Source organism: Onychomys torridus, chromosome 7 (assembly GCF_903995425.1).
Source record: "Onychomys torridus chromosome 7, mOncTor1.1, whole genome shotgun sequence".
Classification (NCBI taxonomy): domain Eukaryota; kingdom Metazoa; phylum Chordata; class Mammalia; order Rodentia; family Cricetidae; genus Onychomys; species Onychomys torridus.
The window spans coordinates 79,162,318-79,180,355 of NC_050449.1; positions in this window are offsets into that span (position 1 = coordinate 79,162,318).

The following is an 18,038-nucleotide window of genomic DNA, read 5'->3' on the forward strand; positions in this document are numbered from 1 at the left end:
ATGCGGAGCCCAAAGGCTTTTGAATCAACGCTGTGTGCTCAGAAGCCCATTGGGAGAGGATAGTGTTATAAAATTTTAAAACCATCAATCTTATGAAGAACAAATTCTAAATATACTGGCTTTTAGGGGAACTGATACTGGTGGGGTTTTTTCAGTGCTGGGGATTCAGTCCAAGACTCAGGCATGTTACACAATCATTCCATCACCAAATTCTATCACCTCCCAAGAGACTTAACTCTTTTTCATGAAGGTGGAAGATAATGGAGCTACATTTTAGGTACATAAGTTTGACTAGAAAGTAAGAAAAAAATTTTCTGGTTGCTCATGTTGTCAAATTTTGAGCACATTAAAAAATTTACCATTTTGATTTCACACAGAACTAGTAGAACTCTCTCTTTTCTATCAGCATATAATTACTGCACAAAATAATGGGTGTCATTATGATGTTCTATGCAGACTCCTAGTTTCTAGTTTGTTTCAGTGGTTGGTTGGTTTTAAGACAGGCTTTTGCTATGTAGCTGAGGCTGGCTTTGAATTAATAACCATCATCCCTCAGTCTCCCAAGTGCTCGAATTATGGACTTATGCTGTCATGCCTGGCATACAGCCCCAATTCTTAATGATCAAATACTCATTTTATAGTGACACAGGAGCTAACTCTCTTTGGGTAAGGGGAAAAGAGCCATAAAGAAAAGCTACAAGTTGTTCCATGTGTTAGAGTGAGGCCCAACAGGTCTATGGAATGTTAGTGTTAATGTCTCAACCAAAAATTTGCACTGGCTAACAAGTTACCAAAAAAAGGTCAACAGCTAACAAAACAGGAGTCAGAGAAGCTTCAACCATGGCTAAAGTTTGGGCAGGCACAAACAACCCATGGTCACCCTCCTTTTGGGCCAGGGAGATATGCATAGAGTGTGTGGGTCCTCTACTGACTCAGCTGGGGACAGCCCAGGTGACTAACCCATCTCATAGCAGTTGTCTCAGCCTTTGTCTAGTTTCTGCCAAGGCTCAGTTAAACCCAACCCAAACAAACAACAGAGACAAGGACTTTCAAGAGCCCTTACTCTCTAAGGAGGCCCTTTCGTTCTTAGAAATTGCTTGTTTTGCTTTAATTTCTTAATTCTCCTTTAACTCTCAGCTTTCCTTAGCATTTCTGAACAAACTTGATTCTGGAGTGGGACGATGAACTCAGGAACCATTGGCCCAAGTCCATCTTTGGTCATGATAAATGTCTGCCACCTTAGACCCTTAGGTCAAGTACAATAGGGCTGAGAAAGGTCCCATCACACTAAAAAGGGAAAAAAGATCCTGCATCAGTACTGTGGCCGATTTTCCCTAGTGGTCCATTTTTCTGGCCCAGACATGGCTCATCCTTGACATCTTGGTCATCCTACCAATTTAAACTTGGTAACGAGCACTTTAAAAAGAGTCTAATACTACATTATTAATAGTTACATTAAAATAAACCACTTTCATTCTAGCTTCTAATAGTCTCATTTAGCAGCATGCAAAACACAAGTTAAATACAATTTAAAATTCTGTATTGTCAGGCTTTACACTGAACACATGGATAAGCTTGAAGGATAAGCCATGCCAGCTCAGTTTGCTTGTCTACTCCTTCCAGATGAAATGTAATTAACACAGCTAGGTCAGTTGTCTGTGGTTGCACATTTAGTTCCTTAAATAACAGTTTTTTCTTACATTTGCACAGACTGGCTGGTTGGATCTTCCATTAGTCTCATCTGCACTTACTCATATGGCTACAGTTAGCTGGTTGGGATGGAAGGTTCAAGATCATTTCATTCATGTGTGCTGGCCTTTCTCAATCCTATTCCATGTGGTCTGACCTGGAGTCATGACATGACTGTCTGAGGGTTTCACGGTGGATGATAAAACATTTCCTCCTCATCTCTAATGGAAGTAGTTGATACATTGGTCACTTGCTGTACTGGCTGTTGTACTTTGATAAACATGGAAGCCTGAGAGTTACAGAAGGTTCCCAGGTCCATATGCCATGGATTAGAATTATGAATCTATTACTAGGCAATACATTCTACTGAACAACAATAGATCTTTTTTTAAAAGGTAGCCATAAAATGTTTGTGGAAAATAGAGATTAGATAGATAGATAGATAGATAGATGATAGATAGATAGATGATAGATAGATGATAGAGAGAGAGAGCACAGTATCTTTAAGCTTAGAGAATAATTTTTCTCTTTTAAGATGGTTTAGTATCAACCATATCGAGCTCTTTCAGATGTGATAATTGTGATAATTACATCTCACCCAGAGAGGATTGATCAGTCAAAGATGATCCATCACTAGTCATTCTTCAGTACGTCCATGTGCTAGATATGAACTCTGATACTTCCTGTGTTTTACATCTTACTAGATGAGACTAAAAACTGCAATTACAAAATGGATATCTATTAATCTCATACTTTTTATGTAATTATGTTCCTTTTATATGTATTTAATATGGCCTTTTCTATTTTGTAGTCATTTAAGCAACAATGACCTTTTAAAAAGTTCACTACTATGATGAATGTGTAATTTGTATAAGATCCTCATTAATATTAACCACCCACTGTTAGGGCCACAGTGACATCATCAATTATTTAGAAACCAGAAGACAAAAGCAAGATGAAGAATTTACCTTTAAAAATGATATTATTTTAGAAATATTGTTCTCAAAGTGATTTACTATATGGAGCTTCACTTGGTAGGTTTACATAATTATCATTTTAATGAACAAAATTTCAGTTTTTTATAAATAAAAATCACTTGATTCTAATTAACTCACAATGAAAACACAACACAGCTGGTTTAAAGAAGCCGGTCAAATACTTGTCTGGCCTCACACCTAACACATCTCAGTAGAATCCTACACAGTCAGAAAGGCCATTATGAAGCCACAAAGCTTAGTTTTGGGTTTTACACTTTCACTATGAATTCCAATTTTGCTCACATATCCACCACAATTAAAGGGGAAAAATGGGAGAGTTGGAACTAGAAAGAAAATTAGCTTTATAATCTCTTTCATAACTCTTGTGTCCTTTTGCCTATATCCCACCCTTCCACATCATCAAGACACCTCTCTGGTTTTCCTAAGTGTCACCCTATACTCACATTTGTAGACATTTACATATAAACTTGAATACACTGTAGGCTAGGATCCACAGAGGAGGGTAAACATGAGGGGTTTTTTTCTGTGTTTGTAATATTTCTAAGGTCCATCCATTTTCCTGGAAATGTCATGATTTTGTTTTTCTTTGCAGCTGAGTAATATTCCATTTTAATGTGAATCACATTTTCCATCATCTATTCATCTGATGATGGACATCTAAGCTGGATCAGTTTCCTTGCTATTATAGATAGAGCAGAAACAAACATGGATGTGCAAATATCTTTGTAGTAAGATGTGGAGTTCTCTGGGTATGTGCCCCAGAGTGGAATAGCTGGGTCATATGGCAGTTCTATTGAAGAATGTCCAAGTTGATTTCCATAATGGCTGTACTAATTTGTACCCTCTCCCCAGTGAACAAGGATTCCTCTCTTTCAACACCCTTTCCAACATTTTAAACTTAGTACATTGTGGTTAATAAAACAATATTTCTAAGAACATTATGACATACACTACAAATGAAAGAACATAAACATGAGAATTCAGAGCACATATCACACAATTCTGAAATTATACAATTATATTTTGGAATATTGTGGCTTTTGCAAAGAATCATGATGCAGTGTGCATTTTATGATATAATGCATTTTTTCACTAAATGAAATGTAATCAGAAGGTCTATGATGTTTTAGTGGCTGAATTAGGCAAAATGCTCACATGAGTGATGAGAAGGCACTTATTGATGAGTTTTGACATACAAAATATTTTTGGTATGTATACTATAAATTTAGCAAGACACATAAACAACAAAATCACAACCCAAGACTTGTGGAACTCTTAGATATTTAATTTAACATGAAAACTTAGAATTCACATTATCCTCCATTTGATAGAATTTGTCATGAACTTAATAGAGACATGGGAGAAAAACAGCAATGTCTATAGAAAGTAATTAATTGAAGACATAATGTAGCCAGTTTCTTTTCTGATAAATAAATATTATAAAAAGAACCAGTTGTAATTCATTTAAAGCATATTCATTATTTAGATGAGGAATTACTCATTTTCTGAGAAAAAGGACATTATAGTTTTGAAATATAGACACCAATATCTGCTGCCCAAATCTGGCAGATTGGCTTCTGATAAGATCGTCTGTGCTTCTAATGTGTGTGGTATGCACAGATGGATCTAAAGGTTCAATGTGACTTTAAATATGGTGATTATCCCATCGACTGGAGTGGAGTGGATTTTAAAGCTCAATGTACCTATTCTACACAAATTAATTTTCAGGGTTCTTCTGCTTCTCCAAAAACAAAAAAAACAAAACAAAAACAAAACAAAACAAACAAACAAACAAAAAGCAAATAAAAAAACAAAAAACAGGTTGAATAACTTAAAATATATTCAAACATTTTGATTAATTATCCTGAAATAAACATTAATTTTGGTGCCCAAGATATTCGGTTAGCTTGTGCTTCAAATGTTAAACACAGTCATACATCTGTGGCTAACAGCCTCATACTCCATTAATACTGCCTAGATTACATATCTAGATCTGAAATCCTGGAACTTATTTGATTTTATTCAACATATTCATGAATCAAATAAATACTTATTTGGGACTTTCATTATATACATAATGGACTTTACACTGCAAAAACTCCAATATGGGTCTAAAACCAAATTGAATTTAGAAAGAATTGCATTCTGGTGGGAGAGGCAATCTGCCGGTGGTAAGAAATGGAGATGAGGCAGGTAAGAGGCATGGCTATGGAAGTTCAGTTGGCCATGCTCTTACTTCAGCTAGAGATAAAATCAAAATCAAATGCATGATTTCTGCTCTCCTGATTCTGCCTTTGTACTGCTATGTCACCTTGGAATTTGGGGCATACAGGTATTAGAAGACACATGTCAAAATCCCTAAGACTTTGTTATTTCACATAATAAGTGCAGATGTAGAGAAGCTACACAGAAGTAATTTATGTCCTGGTATCATCTGGATTTCTTTCTCTTATCATTCTGCCTTTCTTGATATGTCACTTAGCAAATTCCCATGGTCTCAGGATGCTTCCAAGAATGTTGTATTGCTACTGTTTTTCCTACAATGGGCTGAGTCAGGAACAGAGACTTTTGTTCTCAATGTTTCTCTGTAAAGACTAAAGGCAGGAACACATTCTGAGAAATGTGTCACTTGGTAATTCTGTGTGTGAACATCATACAGTGTACTCACAAGGAATAAAACAACTATTAATACATCACTGGGCAATATGATACTGTATAGAATGTGTAGTTGACTGACATAATGTTACATGAGCATGTCTATAATCTTTCCCAGACATCTTCCTGCTCATTGGACACCTCTTCTCATCACAGTGACTTGAACTAGGTCACTTGATCCTCAAGCCAGATATAGACAATTAGTAAAGAGTTACTATGATTATCTTAGGCCAATACAGATTTCTTTCCCCAGAAAAAATAGAAAGGAAGGTGATCAGAACACGGAATAGGAGACCATTGTTCTAGTCTAGTTTCTGTTATGATCAAAACCCTGACAAAAAGTAAAAGCAACTTAGGGGACAAGTTTATTTTAGCTCACAATTCCAGATTACAGCCCATCACAGCAGGGAGGGAAAGGTGCCAAGAACTAAAAATAGTCACACCACATCCACAATCAAGAGCAGAGAGAAAGGAATGCATGTGTGCTCACAACTTAGAATGTTTTCTCTTCTCTTATATAGTCCAGGCCCCAAACCCCAGTAACGGCACCACCAAGAGTGGACTGGGTCTTCCTACATCAATTAACACAATCAGGACAACCTTCCAGACATGCTCACAGTTCAACCTGATCTGGAGAAGCCCTTACTGGCTCCTTCTCAGGTGATTCTAGATTGTGCCAAGTTGATGATCAAAGCTATTAATCACAGCCATCAATGGTGTTTCTTACACTACCTCTAAAATTTCTCTTTTTCCCAACTTTCCTATTTAATTTCTAGGTTCCACCTATCTCTCTCTCACTAATGTGCTAGAAATCCTAAAATGATTCTTTGAGAAGACTCTTCTGTGGCTCCCACATCTTATTTCTAATCACCATTTGTGCTTGCAAATGTCAATAAACAATCTCTGTTCTAATGTTCATGTGCTTTCATTGATTCCCTAGCACTACAACCTACAGGCAGTACATTGATTCATCATCCAAACCAGGATGTTTGTAAGGATGAAATAATGTATTGTTAATAACTATATAAGGAAAATAGACCCAGCCTTGAAAATAAATAGGTCTTACCTACCTTGAAACGGATACTGCTTTACATGTTCTGACTGATACATAAATATGCTTAAAAAATTTCCCAATAAATGAATTATTATGGCCACATAGCTGCTGCGTATCAATTGGCTTTAAAATCTGTAACCACAGTAAATAATAACTAGCAATGAGTGAGACGTAAGGAGATCTAAGAAATAAGGAGTACAAGATAAGGAATGTTGAGGAAGACCTTTTCCTGTGTATACTTTTATACTTGAATTGTTTGTTTATTGCTTATTAATAATTAATTTAAGCATTGAAGCTGGGCAGTAGTGGCACATGCCTTCAATCCTAGCACTTAGGAGGTTTGAGGTCAGTGTGGTCTACAGAGTGAGAGCCAGGACAGGCACCAAAAACTACACAGAGAAACCTTGTCTTGAAAAACAAAACAAAACAAAAAATTAATTTAAGCATTGAAAAATATAATTGGAGGCCATGTTGGCATACATCTTTAATCCCAGCTCTCAGGAGATAGAAGCAGATAGAGCTCTGTGAGTTCCAGGACAGACTAGTCTACTCAGAGAGTTTGAGGCCAGTCAGGGGCTACATAGTGGGAGCCTACCTCAAAAAAAAATGTAATTAGAAAGTATGACTTTTAAAGGTTTGTTAATTTTATTGTTTTATGTGTATGAGTCTGTATGTGCATGTATGTGTGTGCATCATATGTATGTACTCAAGCGCCTAGGGAGGCCAAAAGAAGGCATGGTTTCCAAACAGGCCTATGCAGATATTATTCTAAGGAACTTCATTAAGAAGCACAAACTCCACATCCCATCAGAGAGATGTCCTTCACAAAGGGTGCGGAAGTCTGTAAATTACGTTAGTCTTTGTAGTGCCTTCTGTGGCTTTGCTGAGCCATTGGCTTCATGTTGGTTGTTATGTTTTTTTCCATCTTCACTTCTATCTTTTCCTTTCTCTCGCTTTCTTTGATTTTACAGGATTGTTCATTTTCTAACTTCTTCAGTGAGTGCTTGCCACATATATTTTTCAGACCCTTCATATAAAATAAACATTTCTCCATGATTAATCTCTGTCATATCCTACTAGGTTTCAAATGAGAATTTTCAATGTCCTTCAGTTCCTAACTTCTGTCCTCTTTTTTAATCAGTCTCTAAATGTGTTCCTTATTAGGGAAACATAATATATTGCTTTTTTTTTTTTTTTTTTTTTTTTGAGCTGAGGATCAAACCCGGGGCCTTGCGCTTGCCAGGCAAGTGCTCTACCACTGAGCTAAATCCCCAACCCCTATTATTGCTTTTTTACTTTTTCATTGCAAGCAGGATTGTTGTGTGGACGTAGAAGATGCACTGTGTGGGGGCATTGTTTATAAACCATAACTGAAGAAATCTTTCAGAATCTGCTCTTTAATGTTTACAAACATGTTGATTTTTTAACTCCTTTGGGGGGCCTGCCACCCAGTTCCCAAATAAATCACACACAGAGGCTTATCCTTAATTATAAATGCACTGGCCTTAGCTTGGCTTGTTGCTAGCCAGCTCTCCTTGACTTAACCCACCTGTCTTTTACCTCTGGGCTTTTCTGTTCTCTTACTCCCGTAATGTTACTTTCACTCTTACTCCGTGGCTTGCTGTGTAGCTAGGTGCCTGGCCCCTGGTGTTCTCCTCCTTCTCTGGCTACTTTTTTCTCTTTTTCCATCCCAGAATTCTCCTCCTATTTCTTCTCTCTGCCTGCCAGGCCTGTCTTTTCTCCTGCTTTGCTATTGGCCATTCAACTCAGTTACTGGCACAGTAACACAGCTTCACAGAGTTAAAAAAATTCAACATAAACAAAAGCAACACACTTTAAATAATATTCCCCAGCACAAACCAGCTGTTTATTTGTTTCACTTTGGTGGAAGTTTTAAGAAACAGTCCTCACCAACCACCAATGCTAACATCCGGGGTTGGGTCTCTCTGCTTCGGTTCTTCCTGTCTGGTGTTCAGTAGATTTGGCTCTTCTTCCTGTGTGCTTTGTTAGTTAGTTTTTATTATGGGCTTCACTTTTCTCTTCTCTTCCTGGAACACCACTTGTAGAGAGTCCATAGAGCCTGTAATAAAGAATTTCTTTAGTAAAGATTCTCTTTTGTGTAGCACGTGCCTTACCTGCCCAAGACCATTTTGAACTGAATTTGATCATAAGGTGTTTGAAGCTATTCATGTGATACCAGTTTGAGCTGCACCCCCACAAATAATAGGAAAACTGACTTCCGTCCTGAGTTCCGAGCAGCTCCCTATTATTGTCCTACACTGGCCAAGAGCACTTTCCTTGCAGCATCTTGTGATGTCGATGATGCTGAGGTGGTGGGACAGCTTCACTTCAGCTTTCCCATATACTGAGAGTGTAATCACAGGGCCTGAGCTTGAAATCCATCACCAGGAGACACTGGATCAGGGACAGAATCTGTTGCCAGAGGATGGAAAGAAAAAGCCAGGGCAGGGGAAGTAAATGATATTGTGTCACCACAAACCCCACTTTACTGAATCCTCATACCATCACCAAGAAACAGGAGTGTGTCCTATTTACCCAGAAAGCAAATAAATCAAAAGCCCCAAGTCCAGTGGTTAATGGAGGCGCTGCAGCTTCTAATGCAAATGAAGTACCAAGGAACTCAAGTCTGGGTTGCTGGAATCCCCCAGGTTCCTAACCACTGCACTCTCTTACCAGTAGCTCTTCTTTTCATTGGCCACTTATAGAGTCACTATAATTGATGGGGCTTGTGGGCCATTCAGCTTAGGTAAAAACCAGGGATCTCTAGGTCCAGTGAGAGACCCTGTCTCTGAGGAGTAAGATGGAGAAAGGATAGAGGAAGTCACCTAACATCTGCTGACAAGGGATATACACCACACACATGTGTCTGTTGCTGGGGGGGGGGGGCATATACCACACATATGTGTCTTCATGGGGGGTCATACACCACACATATGTGTCTTTGTGGAGGGACATACACCACACATATGTGTCTTTGTGGGGGGCATACACCAGATATACATATACACACACTTATTTTTGTTGTTGTTGTTTTTAATCTTTTGTTTTCCTATAGTTCAGTCTACTGGTCAGGGCAACAAGTCTAGTCTAGCAAGCAAAGAGTCCAGCACAGAACCCAGAAAGAAAGAGAGATGTCCACCCATACTTTTCTGTTTATTTCTTCTTTGCTTCTCCCCAGATTTTCATTATATATAATATAATACTTTTAGGAATGGTGATAATACTAAATGAATCACTCTGGCAATAAAAGGCAATCGATTTCTGCCTTAGACAGTAAGAACACTTCTCCTTGGACAGGAATCTAGTGAGCAGCTTGGGATGGAATTGTTTTTTGTCCTTCAATATCTGTGTTTGTTCCCAGGGATAATGTCCCTGTAAAACACTACTGCTAATCTAATATTGCATGGGCTTTAAGCTCTGCATCCTTCACAACCCGCTGCCATGGGGAGTGATTCAGTGTGCTGCTAATCATCTCAGGGGAGGCACCGCTCTGATGTAGTGGCTCACAGACATGCAGACTGAAGTCAACTGCCTCTCAGCCATAAATCAAACTCTCTGATAACTGACCCAGCAGTTCTTCATCTCAGATTTTCATTTTATTCACCAGAAATTTCCTTCTGGGAATGCTATAAATGCTTTTGGAACGAAAGCAAAGAAATTGCTTGTTTTGAGAAAGATAAAAACAGACTTTATTTGTTTAAGATGAAATTGGTTGAATTAATTGGAAAGTTATTTGTCTTTGTTTTTTTTTGTGTGTATGTTATTTTTATCACCTATGTTTATCCCTGAAGAGGTAAGCATCCTTCAAGGGCAACAAAGAGAGCTTTTTTAAAAAGCACAAAATAAGGAAGACTCAATTAGCTAAAGTCAGTTCCCCTGCCTCTGGTACACAAGCACTTATCCTCTCCACACCTTCCTTTAATAACACACCCATGACTCACGCTATTATGTCTCTCTCTGTCTCCCTCACCCATGACACCTTATCTCTCCCATCACCAGCCTCTATTGCCCCAGAGTACAGAGCAGATGATGCAAATTGGCCACCCCACTTCTGTAATTCTAAGATGTGAATACTTTTTCCAGTTCTTTTTTTCTTTATTAAGAAATTTTGTATTCATTTTACATACCAACCACAGATCCCCCTCTCATCCCTCCTCTCACTCCCCCAGCAGCGTTTCTCCCCCTTGAACCCACTCCCATACCCTCCTCTGAAAAGATAAGGTCTTTCATGGGGAGTCAGTAAAATCTGGTACATTCAGTTGAGGCAGGTCCAAGCCCTTGCCCCCTGCATCAAGGCTGTGTAAGGTGTCCCACCATAGATAATGGGATCCAGAATGCCAGCTCATGCACTGGGGATAGATCCTGATCCCACTGCCAGGGGCCCCTTAAACAGACCAAGTTACACAGTCTCTTACGTAGAAGACCTAGTCCAGTCCCATGCAGGCTCCACAGATGTTGTTCTAAAGTTCATGAGTTCCCACACTCTTGGTTTGATTGTCTCTGTAGGTTTCCCCATCATGATCTTGATGCCCCTTGCCCATAGAATTCCTCTTCCCTCTCTTCAACTGTACTCCTAGAGTTTGGCCTGGTGCTTGGCTGTGGATCTCAGCATCTGCTTCCAACAGTAGGGGATGGGAGATGAGAACATAAGGGAATGGGATGGTCAAGCTGGAACAGGGATGGAGTGGGAGAGAATGAAAGAGATATCTTGATAGAGGGGGATATCATGGGGCTAGAGGGAAACCTGGTGCTAGAGAAGTTCCCAGGAAACCACAAGGATGACCCTAGCTTAGACTACTAGTGAGAGTGGAGAGGGTGCTTGAGCTGGCCTACTCCAGTAATCAGATTGATGAATACCCTAACTGTCATCATAGAGACTTTTTCAAATTCTTAAAAAAGATACATTTCTCAATAAACAGCATGCCAGACTTCATATGGTGTAAACTTTGTTTTTAATTTAAACTTGGCATTTTTCCTTTGACAGTGTCATATGTATATGTAATGAATGTTAGTTGTTTTCACACACCCCTCCATTACATTCTTTCACCCCCAATTTCTCTCCCAATGAAACCTTTCTTCTTAGCAAGTCCCCCTCCTACTTCACATCTTCTTTGTGTATGTACTGTCCACACAGTATAATTGTACGAGCATAAGCAGTTGGGAAGGTGGATGACAACTCAGTGGTCCCACCACTGAACAAGAGGACTTGCCTTCCCCAGCAAGCACTACCTAGATAGCAGCATTTTTCTCAGTAGCATATAAAATAAGTACGCACATTCTCACTGACAGTATCAAAGTCCACCAAGTATTACCACACTGAACTGAACCTAATGAGGGATAATTATACAGGGTTTGGTAGAATCTACTAGCATGTTCTATTTGAAAATAATCAATGATCAAATGATAAAAATTCAGATCCTAGAGTAAAAAGAAATTATAGAAACTCAGAAACTGGATATAATTCAAGGGGAACCTAAAGACTGAACATTTACTGTTTTCAAGGTGCTGTTCTTGATGTTGTTAGATTTAACAGGCAACAAAAGAGCCCTTGGGGAGCTTGCGTCATGGGAAGGGGAACAGACAATAGATAAATGCACAGTTGGTCAAAGTACCAAATAATAAAGCACAGCAGCAGGAGGTAAGAGAGGTCATGATTTATTATTTATCTATCCATCTATCTATCTATCTATCTATCTATCTATCTATTTATTTATTTATTGGCATTTTCTTTTTTAAGATAGAGTCTTGCTATGTACCTCCTGAAATTTGCTTTGTAGCCTAGGCTGGCCTCAACTTACAGTCCTCCTGTCTTAGCCTCCCAAGTGCTGGGATACCCATGACGTTAGATGAGACAGTCAAAGCAGTCTCAGAGGAGTCAACATCTCCATAGAGAAAGAGGCAGGGGTGTAAGGCTTGTGTCTCCACAAGGGGAGAACATTCTAGAAAAGGTCTAGGATGGTAGTAGTATTTATAGCCAGTGAACATCCTGAGACATCAGGAGCTGAGGCCAAGGGGATCAACCAGGCCCTCTGTGGTAGACCTAGAATGTTACTGTGAGGGGTTGACTTTTACCCTGAAGCACATGGAAGGCTTTTAAGAATTTTGAGCAGAGGAGAGATATGGCTTACATTGAAAGTGGGGTTGTGTGCCTCTGTGTGTGAGATAGGGACAGGGGAGTTGGTGTTCCAAGTGTGAGAATGGAAGGAACAATAAACAGGCCCTATAAGAATTCAGATGAGGGCTACTGGTGGCTGGGGATGTGGCGGGGACTGGAGGTAGTAGCATTCCAGATACATTTCAAAGGCAGTCATTGAAGTTAACTTGAGTATGAACTCCTAAAAGGGATCCCATAAGAATGAAATCGAGGATGAGTAACAGTCATTGACTAAACAACCGGAAAAGTAGTGTTGCCCGTTACTGCAATTAAAGATTGTGAGATGAATAGTAAGGAGGAGGAAAAAATATCAGAAATGATGATGATGGATTAACTTAGCAAAACCTGCTGGGTGGTGGTGGTGCACGCCTTTAATCGCAGCACCCGGGAGGCAGAGACAGGCGGATCTCTGTGAGTTTGAGGCCAGCCTGGGCTACAGAGTGAGTTCCAGGAAAGGCACCAAAACTACACAGAGAAACCCCGTCTTGGAAAAAAAACTTAGAAAGACCTAATAACATCCAGGAGAGGCTGTCTGCACTTCAGAAAATAGGTAGAATATGAGATAAAATGGGCAATCAGCTACATGTATGTGGAACTGCCAGATAAGGGAAATTACTCGAGATCATGGGTCTAGAGAAAGGAAGAGAAAGAAGGCCATGCCTTGGACATTCCAACATGGATAACCAAGGAGAAATTAAGGAACTAGAAAAGAACCCCAAGAGATGCAACCAAGGAGGCTAGCAGGGGAGCATCCCAGATGCCAAGTGAAGGAAATGTCTCAGATCAGGGAAGACCACAGCAGTGATCATGGCCAAATTGTGTTGCTGAAATGAACAAGATGTAGCTTGAGATACAGCTGCTGTATTTGGAGACCCAGAAGCATTAATAGCCTTTATAGCAGATGTGAGGGCAAAGATCTAGTTCTTGGGGTTAAAGGAAGGAAGGGTAAATACATTAGCAAAGAATTGTTTCCAAACCACCCTTTCTAAACCTCCTGCCATCTATGGGAGTCATCGCCAGCTGGAAGAAGTGCATTACAGAGAGGCTTTGTCTTAGAGAGTAGAGACTGTATGCCTGTACTCATTACAGATAGGCTTCTTTCTTAGAGCCTTTCTCCTTGTTCTACCTAAGTGGGTAACTTAGGGGAGAAAAATACAGTCGATACCTACATTTCATGGCTTCTTTGAGTTGCCATCTCAAAGCAACTTGTTATTTACACTTGTAGTTATGGCTATTTTAAAGGCACTTAAATACCAATTACAAGACTTCAATTTATCTTGTTAATAAAAATGATCTTTTCACATATCTCAATTAGGAATAAAGCATAGGAGCTGGAGAGATGACGCAGTGATTAAGAGCACTGGTTGACGTTCCAGAGGATGGAGGTAAAATTCCCAGCACTCACATGGAGGCTCACAACCACTTGTTCCTTCAGTCCCAGGAGAGCCAGTGCACTCTGCTGGCCTCCAAGGGCACTGCTGGCATGTGGTGGTGAACGGATGTTCAGGCAAACCCTCATACACATGATTCTTCTTAATTAAAATTTAAAATGGAATAAAGTATAATTGTATCTTAAAGTAGAGAAATGCACCCATTTCAATATGAACTCATTAATGACAGGCAAATAAAGTCTTACTTCTTCTGAAAAGAGACAATCCCATCAGTATACTCTTCTTTTTCAATATGAGGACTGACAGATAGGTGAGTCTCATTAGGAATAGACAAGAGTCTCCTGACATCTGTTACAGTGGATGGCTGACAGTCATTCTAAACACACTGACTCTGGTTATGATAGAGGATGGCATTAATGAGGATTATAGCCCCATGGGTCACCACCCTGGGGGCACAGTTGATTTACCAATGCCTGAGACCCACCCCCAGAACTCCAGTTTATTTGGTGTGGGCTGGGAAGCAGAGATGGGCATGTTTTTAGAACCTTCTCAGATAATTTTAACACACAGCTGAAATGAGAGAACCACTACCTAAAGTCAGCTTTTTCTTGCAAAATGAAGACATCAGTTATGATGGGACAGTTTGATCTCATCTCAAAATCAGAACACAGAAGTAGCCTCTTCCGCTGGGATCATCTTGCCTCGTGGCACCTCTGCCTACATACAAAGCTTACTCCCTCCCTTCCCCTTATTTCCTCCCCATCTTCTTCTCTTCCTGTGTCAGCACCAGGACCTGTAGGGAAGGTGTGAGGTTGCTGAGTACCCTCAGTGGGAGGCCTCAACACTTTCTGTTTCCCTTTGTGGGACAGAGATAACTTCTGCCACTTATTAAGGCCACTCCACATAGTTAAAAGGGAGGTTTATTTTGTGGGGTAACTTACAAATGAAGGGTTGTAGGGTCTGGCAAAGTTATGACGCAGTCCGGCGGTGTTCTCTGGAGAACTCTGCTCAGTTTACCTCCAGCATCCAGGTTCCAGGCACCAAGAGACCCCCCCACCCCACTACCATTCTGGATCCCAGGTCTTCAGAGTCCTCTCTCAGCCCTGCCTTGTAGGTATGACCATTACCGAAGCCTCAATGGGGGTTGGAAGTTCCAGGTCAAAGCTGGAATGGCTATCCACTACAATGAAGGGAAATGGAGAAAGAGGAAAAGACAATTACATACAAGAATTTAGGGGGGATTTCAATGAAAAGACAAAACCTAGCCAAAGCCAGCTGTCTTAAGGGCAAAACCATTTTCGGTTTCAGTGGTAAACCAATTAAGGATACAGTAAGAATCCTCCAACGCATACACCTTATCTTCAGTTATGTAGATAAGGGTCAACAAACAATATACATAGTTTATTATCAATATGCCTTTAAATTTATGTGAATGATATTGTTTCCTTTTTCTCTATGTGTGCTCAAGTTTCTTCATGACACAGTCATGTTAAATTGGGGCTTGTAATAATGTTTTGTTTTAACTTGATTTCCTCCCCAGGGACCTTATCTCCCAACATGATTCCTATATTAGGTAGGTTCCCCAGGAAACAGAACTAATAAAGATTTACTAAACAAAGGGGATTTACTAAACTGGCTTATGATAAAGGCTGACTGATCCAAAAATCGTGGTTTTCACAACAGAAAGGACAGGAATCTTGTAGCTGCTCAGTCCTCAAGGCGATGTCTCAATACTCCTAATATGCTGCCAAAGGCTTGGGAGACTCCTGATAGTCATCATCTCCAGCCACATTGGAAGCTCAGAGCAGCTGGGTTCAGTGAAAAGCAAATGAACTTGCTAGCCAGAGTGGAGACAACCAGGCAAATAACAAACTTTTTCTCCTGTAATCTGACTGCCACCAGAAGGTGCCACCCACATTTAGTGTGAGTCTTTCCACTTGAGAAACTTTACACGTACACACACAAGTATGGCTACCCTTGGGGACAGAGTTTAAATTAGCTTTTCCTTTTCAACAAGTGTAAAATTAGCATATCTTTAGAAATTATACATCTCTGAAATAGTAACTTATGTTTTTTACAAAATACATATGCATAATATTTATTTTGTGTCAGTTTTTATCACAAATTCTAGCATATGAATGAAAACATGAAATACTTGTTTTTCTGAGTCTGATTTAGTTTATTGAACATGATGACACCAGTTCTATCTATTTCTATGCAAATGGAATAATTTTGATTTTCCTTATGACTGAATATCTTTTCCATTGGGTGTATACCACATTTCTGTATGTTCATCTAGAACATGTAGGACTAGTTCACATATTGCCTTTTGTGAATAATTGTGCAATAAATGAGGATGGGCAACTATCTCTGTGGTGAGTTGACAAAAGAGTCCTCTGGGCATAAACTCAGAGATAATATAGCTGTCTCATATGATAGTTCCATTTTTAGCTTTTGAGGACTCTGCACACCAATTTCCAAAGTGGCTTTACCAGCTTACACTCCCACCAACAGTGTATAAATGTTCCTACCCCTGCTCTCCCTATTGCCCTGACAGTCTATGCTGTATTTGGTAGCTGTTTTGTGTATGGTAGTCATCTGACCAGAGTGAGACAAGGAATCTCAATGAAGTTTTTATTTTTATTTCCCTGATGGCTAAGGATATTGAACTTCTGTCAATATTTGATAGCTATTTATTCTTCCTTTGAGAACTCTCTGTTCAAATCATTTACTAGTTTACTGATTAGACAATTTGGATTTTCAGGGATTTTTTTTCAGTTATTCATATATGCGAGATATCAATCCAATCAGATGTATATGTCTACAGCAGTAACTTCTCATCCCTATCAGAACAATGTATCATATCAAGACAATTCTGTCATTTAGACACCAATGTCACAGAATATTCTTTCAAAATACAGTTTATGAAGTATATCGCTAGAGTTAATCATGAAGGTAATTATAAAACATTGGTAATTTGATGGTTCCTAGTTGTACAGTCAAGGTTCTCTAGAAAAATAGAGCTTAGTTTGAGTGGTATGGTGTTGTGGAATATTAGTTGAAGATTTGTTTATGCTGTGGAGTATTTGTTTACAGATGCAAAGATGTATTACATTCTTTTATGTTGTATTTGTTTAACCCTGTGAAGCAGTGTTACTTTGCCTGTCTAATACACCTGATTGAACTAATAAAAAGTTGAATGGCCAATAGCTAGGCAGGAGAAAGGATAGGCAGGGCTGCCAGGCAGAAAGAATAAATAGAAGGAGAAATCTGGGGGAAATAAAGACCAAGACGTGATAAAAAGGAGGAGGGGGGGATGCCAGGGGTCAGTCACACAGCCAGACATGGAATAAGAAGGAAAAAAAAAAAGATATACAGAAATAGAGAAAGGTAAAAGCCCAGAGGCAGACAGTAGATGGAATAATTTAAGTTAACAAAAGCTGGCTAGCAACAAGCCAAGCTAAGACCAGGGTTTCATAAGAAATAATAAGCCGCAATGTGATTTATTTGGGAGCTGGGTGGTGGGCCCCAAAAGAGTAAAGAACAGAAAGAATAAAACAACAACAACAACAACTGTATAAGGTGTGTGTGTGTGTGTGTGTGTGTGTGTGTGTGTGTGTGTGTGTAAAAAGCAGGTTTACTTAATTTACACTGTATTGTATAACACACAGTTAATGAATTAAATGAATAAAGTATTAACTTCCTCTCCACTTAAAAGATGTAGAAATATTTTTGTCCATTTGAATTTTGTTTTCTTGAGGCTTAAAATGTTTCACAACATAAAACATGCTTTTCAAAGCATCTGGATTAGGTTTGGGAGAGGACTGAATAACCATGCAAGATGATAATTTTATCACAAGCTTACCTTCTTCTGCTCAATCTACCTTACTTTATATCAGATGATGAAGTGAGGCAAGAAGTGCACACTCTACCTGTGCCAGTTCTGGGCTGGAGAGGAATGGGCAGTATGGCAGCTCCTAGGTTTCCCCCTGTTAGGTACAAAGAATTTTTTTTATCTAAAATTCCAACTTTTCAAATCAGGTTTGCTCCAAAAATTCACCCACTTCTCAGGATAA